Raw genomic sequence first — 20,482 nt, 5'->3', positions numbered from 1 at the left:
ACAATTCCAAAAAAATTGGAGTTCATGAGTTCATATCAATAAGAAGTAGATAAATAAATAGGAGAAAAGGGAGTAGTGTAGATTAGATTAAAATGTTAAGTGCCAACTGGCAAATGAGGAGAAAGTACAAGAGTTGGAAAGTCAGCATTTGCAATCATCAGAGTAAAGACTGGATCAGACATGAATCGCTAATGGAGAATATATCTGGGGAAAAGTTTTGGTGAAGAGCACATTTGCCTGCTCTTAAAATGTCTTTCCATAGATTGATTATTAGCTACAAAAGAAAAGTGACATTTATACATGGAGAAATCAAACAGTATATTGATTGGGTGATCTAAACACCGTCAATGAGAAGTACATAGACATTGTGTGAATTTGGATGAGATATCCTGAGAAAGCCATAATATCACCTATGTAACATTCCAAACAAAAATACATAATGAGAATATAAGCATCAGTTGGTATCAGATATATGCTAAATGAGGAACAAACGTTCTGAAATAAAAACGGATGGGAGACTGTAGTCTTCAAAACTGTCAGTGGCACAAAAGACAAACAAAGATTATGGAAATGTTCTGGATTTAAAAAGACTACAAAGACATGACAACTAAATACAATACCACACTCCAGAGTGGACCCTTACCTAGAGTGGGAAAAGGTATTGGATCCAGCTCCTAAAATTGAAATTATAAGGATAATAGAGTTAACAAAGGTATTCTATCAATCTTAATTTACTAAAATTGTTAACTGAACTGTAGCTATATAAGAGAATATCCTACTGAGAAATATTCACAGAAGTATTAAGGGGTAAAGGACCATGATATATGTAGCTTACCCTGATGTGATTCAAAATATATGCATGAAGAGAGAGAGAGAGAGAGACAGAGAGAGAGAGAGAGAGAGAGAATTTGAGTCAATGATAAATCAAATGAAATAAGAGAGAGATAATAAGTGAATCTGGGTAATGAATATCAGGATGTTATTTGATCTATACTGCTTCTTACAACTTTTCTAAAATTTTAAAATTATTTCCAATAAAAAGTTAAAAAAAAAAAACAACAACACTGTGAATGGAGCAGCACGTACAAGAAGAAAAACATTGCTGTTTCCCACTGGCAGACACTCCAGCATGTAATTGAGTATGCCCAAAGCCATTATGCAGAAAACCAGGAATTATTGTGTGCCCACATCTCAAATGAACCTGATTCCGATTAATGTAGTAGGCAGTCTTGGTAGTTAACTAAACTGCCTTCAAATCAAAGGCAGTGTGGTACAGGTCATGGGATTGGGTTAACTGTAAAAAGCCTCGTCCTTAAGTCCCCAGGTGATACCTGACACACTCAAGCACTAACTTTGCAGGCTTGGGTACAGAAGATAAGCAAAAAGTCACACAGTGGTTCCTTTGCATTTGGCCCAGTGGCCAAGTTTAAAAGGACAAACAGGCTGTACTGCAAAGAAGGTGAAATGCTTAAATGTCAGAGAAGCATTGTTAGGACCTATCTGTATGCACAGCAACTATCGTGTGTTCCAAAAAGAAGAGAGTACATTTCATGAAGGGAAATGGGAATAAAAGACTGTATCCTGTTTTACCATTCCCAGAAGACTCAGAAAAAAAATCTTTTAACAATTTAAATGTTGTTGACTTTACTGACCTATGTATTGTATCAGTCTCAAAACCAAGGGAAAATATACAAAGTGTTTATCTATTTCTCAGCTGGGGGCACAACAGGGAAGCCAATCAGCATTAGTCTTCCCTTGTAAAGGGCGGCATCTACTTTCTAATACATTTCAATACATCACTAGGAGCTATAAACCTTGACTGATTCTTTTGCCTTGTATGTTCTCCACTAAAGGCTTTAATGAAAGTCTGGTAAAAGATCGTTTCATCTAAAAGATATGTCAAATAAAGCTTTTTTTTTCCTTTCTGACAAGATGATCTATTTTTTCTAATTTTATCTTTTAAAAGTATATTTCCTGTACATATGGAATTATTTAGCTAAAACTATTGGTATAGTAATTTGACTTTAAAAAAATTTAATGTTTATTTATTTTTGAGAGAGACCGACAGAGTGTGAGTGGGGGAGGGGCAGGGAGAGAGGGAGACACAGAATCGGAAGCAGGCTCCAGGCTCTGAGCTGTCAGCACACAGCCTGACGCAAGGCTCGAACCCACCAGCCGTGAGATCATGACCTGAGCCAAAGTTGGATGCTTAACCAACTGAGCCACTCAGGCACCCCTAAATTGATTCTTTATTATACAGTGATGAATAATTGATTCTTTACACTTTTCTCAATAAACTGGGACTCTGAATCAGATTGAGAAGCTGTCTGAACTCCAGCAGAATTAGCAAGGAAAAGTTTTGAATAACTGAGTTAAAGTCGTACAAGAAAAGGGGTGAAGATGAGTTCCTGGGTGGCTCAGTCCGTTAAGCATCTGACTTTGGCTCAGGTCATGATCTCATAGTTTGTGAGTTGGAGTCCTGCATAGGGCTCTATGCTGACACCTCAGAGCCTGGAGCCTGCTTGGGATTCTGTGTGTGTGTGTGTGTGTGTGTGTGTGCGCGCGTCTCACACGCATGCTCTGTCTCACTCTCTTTCTCTCTCAAAAATAAACATTAAAAAATTTAAAATATATTTTAAAAAGGGATGAAGAACACCAACTCTCAGAGGAGGGCGTTCTCTGGCTTGCTGGGATTTGTGCAGCTCAGCAACTCCACACAGCCTTAGATGTCACTCTGTGCCAGTTCTGAAGTATTCCCCCGCCCCCTTTATAAAGTGCTTCGTTCAAAACAGTGCTCTTTCTGTATCACCTTCTGACTTTTCTTTTCTTTTGTTATAAATAAGAAGACGGCAGTTTGGTTAGTTCAGTGAAGCAGCGATGGAAGGGAGATCAAAGAAAAGCCAGAGTCTTCAACTGCAGCCCTCTTTCTATTGCAAGGGGAGGAACGCGGGGGGGGGGGGGGGGGGGGGGGCCTGTCCTAGGGCAAATCATTGCATTGCTTTAGAATTGTTATCTCTTATTTAAAACTTGTGAAACATAAAGAATTAAATTGTTAGAAGAGTTGAAAACATTTTATGTGAGTTTTATTTAAATAATAAGTAAATCCTGAGAAATCTGGATCTCAGAGTCAGAAACCCCACCTTTGTAGTCAGGTTTCCTTGCTTCATTAAGTCCCAATTTCTTAGTTTGTAAAATGATGATAATGCAAATACCTGTCTCATATGCTTCTGCAAAGACTGACTGAGATCATGAACAGGGCCTGGTAAATACTGTCAACTGGTGTTAGTTATTGGTGTTTTCATTACAATTATATCAAGATCACTCAGTTGACTGTCCATCCGTCATGGTGATGGATCTTCTCAACGTACTTGAGCTGTCCTTTCAAGACCCCTTGTCCCATTATGATGTCCTTGTTTTTCCCAGGTGCCACTGTAGAGTCTAATACCTTTGGGGATTATAAGTTTACATGTCTGGTTCTTCCTATTAGCTCCTTCAGTGGGGAGATGGTGTCTGTCCCAACTCTAGGCCTTATAGCAGAGCCCGGCCTGCACTCAACCCAGCATTTGCTAACATCTATTTGGCACCAACCAGTGCTAGGTCTTCCTGTAAGCACCTAACCTGTACAGCCTCATTCTCACATGACCTCATCCCATTCTACCTCTCTGAGTTAGGGAGGATTACAGCATGATTTTAATTTTACAGTTGAGGGAAATGAGAAGGTGAAAACTTCATGAACATCACCCAGTAAGAGACAGAGCTGGTGGTTCGACACCAGGCTGCTTCCCAGAGAAACTGCACCCCTATCCATCTTGCATTTTGCCTCCTAGGGAATGTGCACTACACGGAGACATGCTCCCATTCTTCTCAGGCAAATGATAAGATCAAGGACATATGTTACAACCAATAAACCGAGCAAAACTAGCCGGGGCCTATGTTTGTACCTTGTTCTAAGCAGAGTAAGACAAAGGATGCTCTTCCCACCAGATCAAGTATGGAATAATTCTTAATTCTAAAGGAGAAAACTGAGAGCCAAGAGTGAAGCTACGTACCTGAGATCACTCATTTGATTCAAGCTAACCATCCTCTGGTCCAGGGGCTCTCAAACTCTGACTTGCAACACAATTACAAAGGGGGCTTGTTAAAACACAGAAATAGAGACCCTATTCTCAGAGTTATAAATTCAGCATATCTGGGATACTTGCATTTCTAGTAAGTTCCTCATAATGTTGGTCTGGAGACCACACTGAGAAACACAGTTCTAGTCAAAGCTCAACTTACAGTTCTATGCTATATGCCTCGATGGTTCCTTGGCTCATTACCTGAAGTCATACAACATTGGTGAATTGTTCTTTATACACAATCATGCAGCCTGGTGTCACAGATGTCTAATCATAATTTCCACTTACAAATCTAAGAAATAATATTTCAGCATCATCTCCAGCTATACAACAGAGGCATTTTCCACGTGCCCATCACCATTATAGAATGATTCAAGTTGTTCCTGACATCAAGGAAAATAAAGTCTGATAGGGATATATGAGTTTGTCCTCTTGAATTGCTAGATTTTGTATGAGGAAATAGACAAAATTGGTCCATGAACATTATACAGATTGTACACTATATGGATGATCATTATTCTGAGTAAAAAGCAATATAGCACTACTGGAAGAATATTTTTCAGCTATAAATGACTTTTGGCCCCACTTACTTGTTTCTCTTGTTCCCTTTCCCCGTCAAGGCAGATGGTCTGCTCTCAGTTCTCTGCTATTCCCGAAGAGAGATTAGGTCGTGATGAAAAAATGGTTACTAATAAATCTTACTTTGATTTCCTAATATCTAATCCCTGGAGACAATGCTAAGATGCCTCCAAGACAAAACAGGAAGGACTGTCTCCCAAGACTTTAAAAAGATTCCTCACAAGGGGATGAAACATAGGAGAGGGTTATGAGTGCATAGGGAATACAGTCAATGGTATTGTAATAGCACTGTATGGTGACAGGTGGTTTCTACACTTGTGGTAAGCATAGCATAACATACAGACTTGTTGAATCAATCACTAGGCTGTACACCTGAAATTAATGTAACATCATGTGTGAACTATACTTCAGTTTGAGAGAGAGAGAGAGACAAGATTATGAAGGCAGTGGTCCATGGGTGGTGGTGAGAAGCACCCTGAACTCTGTGCCTGGGCAGATCCCTGTGAAGACAGAGAATAAATGCTGCACAAATCATTTAAGAAGAGAGGCCACAAACAGCTTCATAGATTTGCACTCTCATGCAGTTTAAAAGTACCAGAAGTATTTGCACCTGGCAAAACATACTGGAAAGTAATGGGGAGTGTCACACAAATCGACAGGGGCCTTGAGATGAGAAACAAGGGACATCTAAGTGGTTAGCAACCTATATCGGGGAATGAGAAGATGTCTTCAACACAAATGAATCCTTGGTCAGATGCACACTACTGCAGTGCCTTAGACTATGTGACCCCATCCAACTTAAACACATCCCCCTCAAGATGACAGAGCACCACAGACTGCCCAAGATTAATTGCCCAGACTCATAGAAGTTAGTTTGAGCAATTACTTATGTGAACTGAGAATTAACTCCAGCAATTTGAACAGGAAAGTTGTAAGCCCTCATACTTAGCAAGGAGCCCCAGGTAGTATTTACCATCTGGGAGTCGGGGAGCAGTTAGGAATTTCAGGAAATATTTCAAGGAGCCAACATATTACTAGAAGCCAAAAATAGTTTAAATTCTACAGAAACCCTTACTAGATAGATGGCAATATCAGCATCAGATACGCTTTTTTTCCTTCTGCATGCAAAAAGTCTTTTCCATTTATGCCAAAATTTAAGTCTTAGAAAATTGACAGAGGTGTTCTGAGTGGTAATTTTAAAAACAGTGTCTTTCTGATGTTATTTTACTGCTCTTCTCCATTTTTTTAATATTTGTTCCCAGTACAATACCAAGGTGTAAGTAGAGAAGAATATATCCCAAGATTGGCTATAAAGTCATATCAAGTTTTAACATTTTTATTATTAAGGGCAGTGATCGAAATTTTTTGTTAATCCTTGTATAAATTAATATAGCCCATTTAATCCTTCCACTTTAAAGGCTGTGAATTTTATTTATCACACCGTGCCATCAGTATTTAGTTGTTCCTTCTGGGGTACAAATATTCTTCCTCTCTAACTTTTCAGCTAATTACTGTCTTCTCCTTGCTGACTGGAGGACTGAAAATACAGCTACTGTCAGGGCTCCCTAACATCCAGGTAGACATCTTGGGAACACTGATAGAACCGATAACAAGCCATTTTATAGGGACTTAAAAGCTACTCAAGAAATGAACGAGGTCCATTAGACTTTCTGTCATGCATATGATGGGAAAAAATATACCACCATAAGATCCACTCAATTGTCCTGCTGTGACAGCAGTAGCTATTGTGTGAGAGAGGTTTGGGGAAGGTGGCTCCACCTTGGTGTTTATGCTCTGCTGGCTAGTGGGAGTTTCAGGTACAGCATCCTAACAGAAGGGGCTTTGTGATAGGCTATCAGTGACAAACAAGAGCGACAACGTACAGCCCAGTGGTTTGACAAGAAGGAGAAGCTCAACAATGAGAGAATGACCTCCTTCAGTTTCCCATTTCAGTCTGACATTTACTTCCTCACACAAAGCTTAGCTTGGTGTGTTGGGGTCCAAATCACATTTGAACCTTGTACAGAGTGATGAGAGTCAAGCTGAGATATTTTAAGTGCATTTCTTTTCTTTGTACCCTGCTTTGAACTGCTTTTAAACCTACAGATGTTTGGCCCAGCTGTCCAAACTAAGAAGCTGAGAAAGAAACGTGGAAAGTATGTTCCCAGATTAATGTTTTGTTTTCCCGTGTGTGTGTGTGTGTGTGTGTGTGCATGTGCACGCACATGTGTTAAATATGTCCTGTGTTTGTCCCAGTTAAATATGTCCCAGTCTTTGATGTATAGATAAATGAGAGTCTAATAGATAAGCTTCCTTTTTTTTCTTATAAAAAGGACTGCTTTTTCCTGAAGAGCTATATCTATTCTCAACTCAATAAATATTTATTGAGCATGTACTACTCAAAATTACACTGCCTCTTGATGGAAGAGACAAATGCAAAGATAAGCAACACATGGTGTGGTCATTTTCCCTCTGTAAGGAAACTGAGACATGTGGCCAAATAATTATGAAGTATGATATATTGTTATCAATGCCCTGTTCCTTACTGAGGCACTTCCAAGCTTTCCCCACATTTCTTAACTGGCTGATTCTACCTCCTCACCTTCTCACTTCTGACATATGACATCACCTATTACCTGAGAAAACCCAACATGAGAAAAGTCACTTCATCTGTCATTATGTAGAAGTTATTTCAAAAGAGATAAAAATGTGTCAGGGTGCCTGGATCGCTCAGTCAGTTGAGTGTCCGACTTCAGCTCAGGTCATGATCTCACAGTTCGTGAGGTCGAGCCCCACTTTGGGCTTTGCGCTGACAGCTCAGAGCCTGAAGCCTGCTTTGGAGTCTGTGTCTCCCTCTCTCTCTCTCTGCCGCTCCCCCCCCCCACCTCTCTCTCTCTCAGAAATAAATAAAAAACATTTTTAAAAAAGATTTAAAAATGTGTCAAAGAGCAGTGTAGGTGCCTGTTCAAAAGGAAACTAACAGAACCTAACAGAAACCAGGGCTAGTCCTCAGATTTAAGGTTAAAACTTGAATTCGGTGCTAGACCAACGTGTGAGCAGTCTTTTGTGTTCTTCGTAATTTCTCCCATCACCTATTCAGACTTTTGCTTTATTTGTATGCTCTCTTGAAAGGGAAAATAAAGCAAACTGGCATGTTGTAGTCATCTTCTTTACCCCAATTTCTGTGCTCCATATAATCATGTGTCTCAGTGAATCCTCACCACGACACTCTGAGGTCAGTAGTGGGATCTTCATGCAGCGGCGACGCTGAGGCTCAGCACAATCTCACCGCTAGACAGGACTCACGCCCATGTCTGCCTGAATGTAATGTTGTCCATGCAGCGCACTGACACTCTGCTCATCTGGCTCCTTCAACTATACACAATAGGGTAAGAAAGGAGTCAGGAAGGAAGGTTGATTCTTATGAATTCCATCAAGTATTTCATACCATTATAACTAACACAGGTGCAAGCATTCCTTTTTAAAAAGAACCCTTAAAAACTAGTCAATCTACTATGGTACATCAATCCTTACTTTCACTGCCAAATGTTATTTTTTAACAATGTACGAACTTTTTAAAGTTTTAGGTTTACAGAATAATTGAGTAGATAATATATAAGATTCCTTATATCAACTCCCTGTTCCCCAACCCACCCCCCACACACAGCTTCCTTTACTTTTAACATCTTGCATTAATGGGGTTGATTCGTTAAAACTGATGAACCAATATTAATACATTATTATTATTATTGTTAACTATAGTCCATAATTTACATTAGTGTTCACTCTTGGTGTTGGATAGTTCTGTGGGTTTTAACAAATGAATAATGACATGTATCCATCATTATAATACCATACAGAGTAGAGTCACCGCTGTAAAAGTTTCCTGTGCTTCACCTACTGATTCATTCCTCCCCTTCCTCCCCTGACCGCACCCAGTCCCCAGCAACCACCGAGATTTTCACTGTCTCTGTAGTTTGTCTTTTCCAAAGTACTGTATAGCTGGAATCAAATAGCAGGTAGCCTTTTCAGACTGGTTTCTTCCACTAAGCAGTATGCATTTAAGATTCTTCCAGGTCTTTTCACGGTTTGATAGCTCATTCCTTTGTATTCTTTAAATATCATTTTTTCCAACACACACAATTGTGGCACCTGTAGTATGTCAGATGCCGTGATGAGCACTGAGGATGAATAGGATGCAATGCCTACTCTCAAGGGCCCTGCTGCCTAGCATTAGAGGAAAGGTACGTAAACACAAAAACTAATAGCACTTTATAAGTGTCATAATAGAACTCTATAGGGATACAAAAGAGGGGCAAAGTGGGGAGAATTCCATTTCACTCCTGGTACAGAGAGTCAGGAATGACTCCCTACAGGATTTGGAGTTGCTGCAGGATCAGCAAGAGCCAGGCAGAGCTCTGGGAGCCAAGCTGAAAAGTTCTAGGTGGGACAGCAGGGCACGTTTGAAGAAAGGCGAGAAGCCCAGGCAGAAGCTGGCAGATGTGGACATGAAAATGCTAGCTCCTGAGGTCCCATCTAGAGCCTGTATTCTCTCTCACTTCCTTCACGTCTCTTCTCAAATGCCCCTGATCAGGGGCCTACCCAGAAGACCCTAGGGAAAAGACACCACCCCCTCCCCACCTCACACCTTTTCTTCTTACTCTCCTTCCTTTTCTCATAGCAACTACCCACTTTAACATACTGAATATGTATTTCGTATTGTCTGCCTTCTCCCACCAAAATGTACAGCCCCAGGGGCAGGGTCTTTAGCTTTGTTCATGCCCAGCCCACGGTGGGCCTGCCATAAACATGTGCTGTTCCCTCCATGCCTGCAATCCTTCCTGTTAGGATAAAGCACTGTGAAATGATGTACCCTTACTGGTAAACAGGGGAACAATATTTATATTTTTCCAACAACTGTCACTACATACATAATATTCTAACTCCCCAGATTCTAATTATTGTTTTATTTTTCTGCATTACACTGGGAGACAGAACAAAGAATCTCAAGAGTTTTCAAAAATGTCAGATAACTTTACTGACCTTCACATACTGTAAATGCTGACAAAACCTTCTTTTCAAGTACTATTCAAGGCATGCTGTAATAAATACCCCTTGCTACAACCTACCGTAGCCTGGCAGTTACTCAAATGAGAATGTGTTAAGTTAAATACTTAAGTAATTCTCCTAGAGAAAAGCTGGAGATCGGCACCCAATTCCTTATTTGTATACAGCACATCTTGTGCTGGGGTTTGAAATTTTAAAATTAACTCTGTTGTGGTTAGGTCTTGAGGGCTATAGCTGGTAAACTTTTCCCTGGGAATGCTGACTTGAGGGACTGGTTATAAGGAAGCAACATGCTCTGAGCACACTAGGTGCGCACACTTCAAACAGCACTGCTCCAAGCCCGGATAAAGACGCCAACATTGAGTTCAATGATCAAAATCATTGGGGTAAATGATGGAAGAAGAGATCATTTGGTTGTGTGGCCAGAGTGACTGTTTCAGTTTTGGACAGAACTGCCCAGAGTATTTTTTCACTGGGGGGCATTTTATGGAAAGCACTGGCTTTCTTAATCCTTTACCTTCTCAGTTCTTAGATCTTCTCACCAGTGTTTTCCTCTGTTGAAACCCATTCATCATGTCCAATGCTGTCACTCTGACCTTGACATCACTAATAAATATACCACAGCAAAAAACATCTCAGTGTCAAGCTCCCACGTTTTAGGCATGCCTCCCTTCCCTGCTGTTCTCCTTTTCCATCTCCAGTGCCAGCGATTATTCAACTGAGTGGAGAAAAGCAAAGGGTTTTCCATTTCCATCATCTCACATCCTCATTTCTTACCTCTCCCAGGCTACATTCCATGGATGACTGTGACCATCAATTTGCCTTTAACTCTTTTTTTTGTCCCTCTCCCTCTTTCTCATTTAATTACACCCCGATGCTGGGTAAACTCAATTTGCCCACCTTCTCTGCACCTCTGTGGCTGAATGTTCTTGAAGAAAATCAACAGTCATGCAGATGGGTCTTTCTCTAAATTTATGAAGAGCACTCACCAGTGCCCAGGAATCCTACTGCATTTCCCATTTGAGGCAAATTTCAGATCTTCTTACTCCGCAAGCCCCCCTCCCCTCCACAGCTCATGAACTCATTTCATTCTTCCCTGACAAAACAGTAGCAATCAGATGGGAACTCCCTCAACTTCCTAACACCAACTTTATTAACTTATCTACATCTACACTCACATTGTCTGCCTTCCTCTAATTCAATGGAGGGAAAAAAAAGTTCCCCAATGCTTAAAATGCCAGCCCCTCCCCTTACTTTCTGGATTTCATCCCCTCTTCCCATATTCAAGAAATTCAAGCTGGCAATTACCCTGTGATTCTCCATAAGTCACTAGACTCTTTCTCTCTACTGGATAATCCAACAAACATACAAATATACCATTAAAAAACAACACCTCCTCGGGAATACAAGCTGGTGCAGCCACTCTGGAAAACAGTCTGGAGGGTCCTCAAAAAACTAAAAATGGAACTACCCTACTACCCAGCAATTGCACTACTAGGCATTTATCCAAGGGATACAGGTGTGCTGTTTCGAAGGGACACATGCACCCCCATGTTTATAGCAGCACTATCAATAATAGCTAAAGTATGGAAAGAGCCCAAATGTCCATCGATGGATGAATGGATAAAGAAGATGTGGTGTGTGTGTGTGTGTATATATATATATATATATATATATATATATATATATATATACACAATGGAGTATTACTCAGCAATCAAAAAGAATGGAATCTTGCCATTTGCAACTATGTGGATAGAACTGGAGGGTATTATGCTAAGTGAAATTAGTCAGTCAGAGAAAGACAAATATCATATGACTTCACTCATATGAGGACTTTAAGAGACAAAACAGATGAACATAAGGGAAGGGAAACAAAAATAATATAAAAACAGGGAGGGGGACAAAACATAAGAAACTCATAAATATGGAGAACAAACTGAGGGTTACTGGAGGGGTTGTGGGAGGGGGCATGGGCTAAATGGGTAAGGGGCATTAAGGAATCTACTCCTGAAATCATTGTGGCACTATATGCTAAGTAATTTGGGTGTAAATTAAAAAAAATAAAAATAAAAATAAAATTTTAAAAAATAAAGTACTTAGTCTTTGTTTTGCCCTCAAAAAAAAAAAAAACAAACAAACAAAACAACCAACAACACCTCCTTTGAACTTACATTACCTTCCAATTATTACTTCATTTTTCTGACCCCTTCACAACAAACTTATCAAGAGATGCCTAGATTTACGGGCATCTCTTCCAACCATTTGTTCAAGCAAAATTCCTCTAAGACATCCTTGACTTCCTTCTATCCTTTATCCATTCTACATCACCTAAACACATACTTCTTCAACTGGCCAGCTTTACTTTCCTCAAAAAGACCCTCTTTATCTGTCCCTTCTCTCCAGCTCTGCTGTTACCACCTGTGCCCATGTCATTGTCATCTTTTGCTGATAGTACTACAGTAGCCCTTTCTTTTTTCTCTAGAACCCCTAAACTCTGTTCCCTATAGAGCAATCTTTCTACAATGTAAAACAGATAATGGTAAGTCCCTTGAAACCCACCAGTGACTTCCCTTTGCATTTAGAACCATTCACAAATATCTTTTTCTTGCCTAAATGGCCTCTTATGATCTCTACCAGTCTATTTCTCCTACCTCAGCACATCTCACTCTTCCTATTTCTCTCTATGATCCAGCCCTACAAGCTGGCCTTCTTTGTATTCCTCAAGTTCACCAAACCTCTTCCCAATTCAAAGCTTTTGAAGTTGCTTTCCTTCTTCCCAGCATTCTTTCCAGGTTTCAGCTCTATATCAAGAAATGTCATCTCTAGACACCTAATCTAATGTGAATATCCTCTCCAGCCACTATTATCAAATGATTGTTTTATTTCTCTTATAGAATTTACTATTACCTAAAATTTTAGCTTTAATTTACTGTCTGTCTTCTTCCCTTCAAAATATGAGCGTTATGACAACATGGATCTTGAATGCTGTCTCATTCACTCTCCTGTTCAACTTATTTTAAGCAGTATCTTTACAAACAAAAGATGATCAGACTTATTTGTTGAATGAGTAAATAAACATTGGTTCTCAGTTTTTATGGCTGAATAAAACATAAATATTAAATACCAAGATTATTAGATAATGTTGACCTTTCTGTTTTAGGATTGAGTCTTGAAATACAGTGTTTGGGTTGTGACATAAGACTTTACTTCAGGATTCCCAAGAAGATGCACTGCAATAAAAACATACATTGTAAAACTTTTTTTGTAATTAAAATAAATATGTACACCATTGTTTTATATATATTAAAATACATGGCCACAGCAACTTCTTACTCAACATGTCTCCAGAGGCAAGGGAAACAAAAGCAAAAATGAACTACTGGGACCTCATCAAAATAAAAAGCTTCTGCACAGTGAAGGAAACAATCAGCAAAACTAAAAGGCAACTGACAGAATGGGAGAAGATATTTGCAAATGACACATCAGGTAAAGGGTTAGTATCCAAAAATCTATAAAGAACTTATCAAACTCAACACCCAAAAAACGAATAATCCAGTGAAGAAATGGGCAAAAGACATGAATAGGCACTTCTCCAAAGAAGACATCCAGATGGCCAGCTGACACATGAAACAATGCTCAACATCACTCATCATCAGAGAAATACAAATCAAAATCACAATGAGATACCACCTCACACCTGTCAGAATGGCTACATTAACAACTCAGGCAACAGATTTGGCAGGGATGCGGAGAAAGAGGATCTCTTTTGTACTGCTGGTGGGAATGCAAACTGGTGCAGCCACTCTAGAAAACAGTATGGAGATTCCTCAAAAAATTAAAAATAGAACTACCAAAAATTGCACTACTAGGTCTTTATCTAAGGGATACAGGTATGCTGTTTTGAAGGGGCACGTGCACCCCAATATTTACACTGATGGATGGAGTGGATATAGAAGATGTGAGATATATATATATATATATATATATACACACACACATATATATGTATACGTATATGTATATATATGTGTACATACACACACACACACACACACACACACACACATACACACACAATGGAGTATTACTCGGCAATCAAGAAGAATGAAATCTTGTCATTTGCAACTATGTAGATGAAACTAGAGGGTATTATGCTAAGTGAAATTAGTCAGAGAAAGACAAATATATGACTTCACTCATATGAGGATTTTAAGAGACAAAACAGATGAACGTAAGGGAAGAGAAGCATAAATAATATAAAAACAGGGAGGGGACAAAACATAAGAGACTCTTAAATATGGAGAACAAACAGAGGGTTACTGGAGGGGGTGTGGGGGGGGGCTAAATGGGTAAGGAACATTAAGAAATCTACTCCTGAAATCACTGTTGCAATAAGCTAACTAACTTGGATGTAAATTTAAAAAATAAATAAGAAGAAAGAAAGAAAGAAAGAAAGAAAGAAAGAAAGAAAGAAAGAAAGAAAAAATTTTTTAAAAATACAAAATTGTGTATGCAATAATTTACAAAACAATAAAAGTTAAGCCTCAGTACTTGATAATCTTTGTTATCTTTACTCCAACTACTATAAATTCTCCAGAGCTACTGCAGTTTGCAGCTAGACTCCAAAACTACGAAATGCTAGTTTTCACAGGAAATAAACCCCAACATTGATAATACCTTACCAACATGGTGCTGAAACCAAAACCAAAATGTTTTGAAGCCATTATTTCCCTTAGAGTTTTAGTCTATGTCATTGACTTCAAAGATATTTTTTTTTTAATTTTTTTTTTAACGTTTATTTATTTTTGAGACAGAGCATGAACGGGGGAGGGTCAGAGAGAGAGGGAGACACAGAATCTGAAGCGGGCTCCAGGCTCTGAGCTGTCAGCCCAGAGCCGGACGCAGGGCTCGAACTCACGGACCGCGAGATCGTGACCTGAGTTGAAGTCGGACGCCCAACTGACTAAGCCACCCAGGCGCCCCAAAGATATTTTAATCTTACTATTTTAGCCCCAGTATCTGCTATATGCTTCCTTAAGATCATGGCCACTTTAGTAGTCTCTGCATTCAATCATCACTAGTAAAGAATTAGTATAACACTGTAATAGGCCAGATACCAGAAATAGAAAAAGTGAAAACAATCCAGAGCAACTGGCTCACAATTTTTCATGGGTTACTTACAAAATAACCATAAACTGTCTTTTATTAATTTTAAAATACTACACTCTAGATAGTAATGATAATAAACACAGAGTTAAACTAATAATGATTAATCTGTACAAAAGAAAAATTTGATCTATAAATCTTAAACAATTTAATTTGGTAAAAAATTATTGAATAGAGAAAGTTTATTACTAAAATTGATATTTTTTTTTTTCTTGTGAGAGAGAGAAAAAGTGAGACAGTGCATGCACAAAGCAAGAGAGGGGCAAAGGCAGAGGAAGACAAGGAATCCCAAGCAGTTTGCATGTCCAGCAAGAAGCCCAAAGTGGGGCTTGGTCTCACACTGTGAGACCATGACCTGAGCAAAAATCAAGAGTCAGACTCTGAGCTGACTGAGCCACCCAGGCCCCTAAAATAACTGATATAGTTTGTAATGGTCCACAACATTATTAATGTACTAAATTTCACTAAGTTGTACCTTTAAAGTAGTTAAAATGACAAGTTTCACCACAATTTAAGTACTATACTATCTAAAACAAATAGTATAAATCATACCAAATTTCAAAAATCATAGGGAAATAATTAGATTAGCTAGTCCTCTGCTCCAACTTAATTCTTAACAAAATGGTTCTCAAAAAATTGCTATCAGGGGTGCCTGGGTGGCTCAGTCAGTTAAGCACCCAACTCTTGATCACAACTCAGGTCATGATCTCACAGGCATGAGTTCAAGCCCCACATTGGGCTCTGTGCTGGGCATGAAGCCTACTTTAAAAAAAATGATATCAGAACCTAAAAAGAAGAAACAAACCTTCCCTGTATACTTTATAAGGAAAAGATTTATGTCTATGAAATAATTTCAGCATAATAAAGTTGAAATGTAAATAAAGGACACATTTAACATCTCCATTTAAAAAAAAAAGATAAAGTAATTAATTTGGCTTATTTGAGTTTGCTTCAGAAAATACTTACATTGCAAATTTATTTATGTCTTTGTTTTTGACGAAATACAGTCAAACATTCTTAGGGTCAGAATGATAGGGTCAAAATAGAGACCAAAATAATCTTATACCCAAATGTAACTTCTCTTTCAAACAAGAACCAGGGAAAATCTCACCTTCTTTCACTCTTGGTTTTCCTTCCCCTAGCTGTACCTTCTCAATACAACAAAGGAAAAAAATATTTCTAAAACATAAATTAGATTGTCTTATATACATGCTGGCTTTGCAAGGGCCTCTTTTAAATGTAGAATAAAAGTCAGTGGAATTTGGAATAGGAAGAAAAGGGAGCAAAGGTTCTTTATTTCCCCTTCCCACATCTGCTTCTCTCTAACCTGCAGCCATCCTCTTCATCACTACCACCGTAAAGAATTATCAGAAACAAAATAATTAAAATAAGTGAAAAGGAGTCTGGTTCCATTCTAGGTGATGTAAGCCTACTCAAGCAACTAATAACCTTGGGCAGATGAATGAGCAGCCGAAGAAATCAGAACTCAAAGTACCACTGAACTAGAGATGAGTTTTCTACTTCTTTTTTCCTCTGGTATCTCCTGTCTTGGATATGTAGCCAGAAACCTAGAACTGCACACTGAGGGGCGAGGTGCCTGGCTGGCTGAGTCAGAAGAACATTCAACTCTTGATCTCTGGGTTGTGAGTTAGAGCCCCACATGGGGTGTAGAGATTACTCAAATAAATAAAACTGGGGAAAAAAAAAAAAAAAAAGAACTGCACACTGGGGGCAAATAGAATTTCAAGAGAAGCTATCAGTTTCTGGTCCAAGGAAATAAAAAGGGCATCTCCACTGGTAAAAGAGTGGGGGAAATGCTCTGCATTTTTTTTCTCATTCTCTCCCTTGGCCATGGGAGCAGACATAGGTGTGGAAATATGCAGTGGTACACATAACTAAAACCCAGTATTTTTACAAAGTGACCAAGAGAAGTGAACTCTAGAAACTGAATGTGTTGTGGAGCTGGATAAGGAGAAGGAAGTCAGGAGAGTAACCCAATAGATTTGTGCATGAACTCCTAGACTTTATCTTGAACTGCACATGTATGGATCTGATCTTAAGCTGAATACCAAAGGCTTTGAGATATACCGGGTATACAACTGTCCACATTACAGACTCTTATCGAAAATAAAAGGGGTACCATTTCCTAACTGATTTTTTAATTTAAAATCCAGTTAGTTAGCATACTGTGTAATATTAGTTTCAGGTCTACAATATAGTGATTCAACATTTCCATATATCACATCATCTGGAGCTCATCACAAGTGCCCTCCTTAATCCCCATCAATTTAGCCCATTCCCCACACCCAGCTCCCTTCTAGTAACCATCAGTTTGTTCTCTATAGTTAAGAGTCTATTTCTTGGTTTGCCTCTCTCTCCTAACTGATTGAATGAGCCCAGAACTACCTGATACAAGAACCAAAAAAAGATATTACAAGAAACACTATGGAACCATTTCCCTCATGAATAGAGAACAGAAAAATAATATAGAAAATCAATGAAACTAAAAGTTGGCTCTTTTAGTTAACAAAAGTTAACAAAATTGACAAACCTTCGGCTAGACCAATAAAAAGAGATAAGACTCAAATTAAAATTAGGAATGAAAGTGAGGACATTACTACTGAACTTACAGAAATAAAAAGAATTGAAAATAAACACAATGAGGGGCGCCTGGGTGGCTCATTCAGTTAAGCATCCAACTTTAGCTCAGGTCATGTTCTCACAGTTCGTGAGTTCAATCCCTGTGTTGGGCTCTGTGCTGACAGTTCAGAGCCTAGAGCTTGCTTTGGATTTTGTGTCTCCCTCTCTCTGTGCCCCTCCCGCACTCTCGCTCTGTCTCTACCTGTCTCTCAAAAATGAATAAACATAAAATTTTTTTTAATTTAAGAAAATAAATACAATGAATGATTGTATGCTAATAAATTAGATAATCTGGATGAATGAACAAATTCTTAAAAACATACAGAACAAATAGAAAATATAAAAAGACCTATTATGAGCAAAGAGATTAAATCATTAATCAAAAAATTTCCAATAAAAAAAAAGCCCAGGAACAGATGGCTTACTGGTAAACTTTATCAAACATTTAAAGAAGAATTAATACCAATCCTTCTTAAACTCATCCACAATGTAGTAGAGGAGGAAAAACCCTTTCTAGTTCATTATATTAGGACTGTATTATTCTGACCCCCAAGACATCATAAGAAAACTATAGATCAAATCCCTTATGCATATAGAGCCAAAAATCATCAACAAAATACTAACAAACTGAAGCCAATAGCACATTAAGAAGATTACACACCAGGAGAAGTGGGATGTAGCTCAGGAATACAAAGTTGGTTTAACATGTGAAAATCAATTAACATAATACACCGTATTAGTAGAATAAAGAAATAAAAGCACAAGATTATCTCAATAGATGTAGTAAAAGCATCTGGCAAAATTCTTTTCATTATGGATTACAAAAACTCACAAACAGAAATTAAAAGGAAATTTCTCAACCTTATAAATTTCGTCTACAAAAAATTACACAACTCTCATTATACCTAATGGTGAAAGATTGGATATCTTCTCCCTTTATCAGGAACAAGAAATGGATATCCATTCTCACTATTTCCAGTAAACATTTTATGACAGATTTTAGCCAGAACAATTAGGCAATTTTAAAAAAGGCATCTATTTTCATTCAAAGATGACAGGACCTTACATATAGACAATCACTTAAAAAATTCTACAATGGAACTGGAGAGTGTTATGCTAAGTGAAATAAGTCATACAGAGAAAGAGAGATACCATATATTTTCACTCTTATGTGGATCCTGAGAAACTTAACAGAAGACCATGGGGGAGGGGAAGGAAAAAAAAAAGTTAGAGAGGGAGGGAGCCAAACCATAAGAGACTCTTAAAAACTGAGAATAAACTGAGGGTTGATGGGGTGGTGGGAGGGAGGGAAAAGTGGGTGATGGGCATTGAGGAGGGCAACTGTTGGGATAAGCACTGGGTGTTGTATGAAACCAATTTGACCATAAATTTCATATTAAAAAAATAAATTAAATAAATAAATAAATAAATAAATAAATAAATAAATAGATCTGCAAAATAGATGGTGGGTTGAAAGATGGGTGAAATAGGCAAGGGGGATTAAAAGTACACTTCTCATGATGAGCACTGAGTAATGCTGTGTGGAATTGTTGAATCACTATATTGTACACCTGAAAGCAACACGGTATGTTAACTATCCTGGGAATTTTTAAGAAAGAAAAAAATCCACAGAACAATTATTAGAGCTCAGAAACCAGGTCAGCAAAGTTGTAGGATTCAAGACACATAAGTCAGTTATGTTTCCATCACTAGCCATGAACAATCCAAAAATGAAATTAAGAAAATAATTCCATTTGCAGAAATATCAAAACAAATATAATACTTAGGAATAAACTTAAACAAGAGACTAGAAGGGGAGAACAAGTCCTGTACACTAAACTAACAAAAATATTATTTAAAGTAATTTTTAAAAACATAAATATATGGAAGACATCTGTGTCTGTAGATTGGAATACTTAACATTTTTTGATACAGCAATACTGCCCAAATTGATCTATAGATTCAGTAAAATCTGTTAAAATCTCCATGGCTTTTTTTTAAGAAATGAAAAAGGTGATCCTCAAATTCGTATAGAAATATAAGAATTGAGTGTCCAGATTTTTGACAAGACCATTCAACGGGGAGAGAATAGTCTCTTCAACAAATTGTGCTGGGATAATTGGCTAACTACATGGAAAAGAATGAAATTGGACTTGAATCTCACTCCATAGGCAAAAATATTAGCTCAAAATGAACAATGAAACTAGAAGTTTCTTTTAAAATGAGTAAATGCTGGGGTGCCTAGGTGGCTCTTGATTAAGGGTCTGACTCTTGATTTCAGCTCAGGTCATGATCTCACAGTTCGTGAGTTCAAGCCCTCATGGGGCTCTGCACTGACAGTGCAGAGCCTGCTTAGGATTTCTTTCTCTCCCCCTCTCTCTCTGCCCCTCCCCTGCTCTTGCACATGCTCTCTCTCTCTCTCTCTCTCTCTCAAAGATAAATAAATAAACTTAAAAATAAAAAAATAAAAGGAGCAAATCTTTTAATAGGAGTAAGTCTTTATGAATTCAGATTTAGCAATGAATATAAATTCTTAGATTTAACACCAAAAGCATGAGCAACAAAAGAAAAAAGAGATAAACTGGACTTCATCAAAATAAAAAAAAAAAAACTTTTGTGCAACAAAGGATATTATCAATAAAGTGAAACGGCAATGTACAGAAAATATTTGTAAATTTTATACCTAATAAGGACTTAATATCCAGAAGATGTAAATACGTTACAACTCAACAACAAAAAGACAAACAAGTCAATTAAAAAATAGGCAAAGGACTTGGAGGAAATTTCTTCAAAGAATACATATAAATGGCAACAAGTACAGGACAAATGTTCAACAACATTAATCATTAGGGAAATTTAAATCAAAGCCACAATAAGATACTACTTCACACCCACTAGGATGGATGACT

General features: G+C 38.1%; 1 long non-coding RNA gene across 10 annotated transcripts in view; it reads right to left on the bottom strand.

The window, feature by feature from the left end:
- The window catches only part of LOC122237988, a 177,042-nt gene that overhangs the window by 12,870 nt on the left and 143,690 nt on the right, over nucleotides 1–20,482 (bottom strand). For 2 of the 10 annotated variants that reach the window (XR_006216850.1, XR_006216853.1), the window contains exon 6: nucleotides 644–674. The exons of 6 other annotated variants lie outside the window; for them this stretch is intronic. This is a non-coding gene — a long non-coding RNA (uncharacterized LOC122237988). Of the gene's footprint in view, nucleotides 1–643; nucleotides 675–4,073; nucleotides 4,111–4,708; nucleotides 4,765–20,482 lie in introns of those variants that run through there. 2 more of the 10 variants (XR_006216851.1, XR_006216855.1) reach the window with 2 other exon arrangements.

The sequence above is a fragment of the Panthera tigris genome, chromosome B1, assembly GCF_018350195.1.
Source record: "Panthera tigris isolate Pti1 chromosome B1, P.tigris_Pti1_mat1.1, whole genome shotgun sequence".
NCBI lineage: Eukaryota > Metazoa > Chordata > Mammalia > Carnivora > Felidae > Panthera > Panthera tigris.
This window is presented reverse-complemented; position numbering and strand designations above follow the sequence as displayed.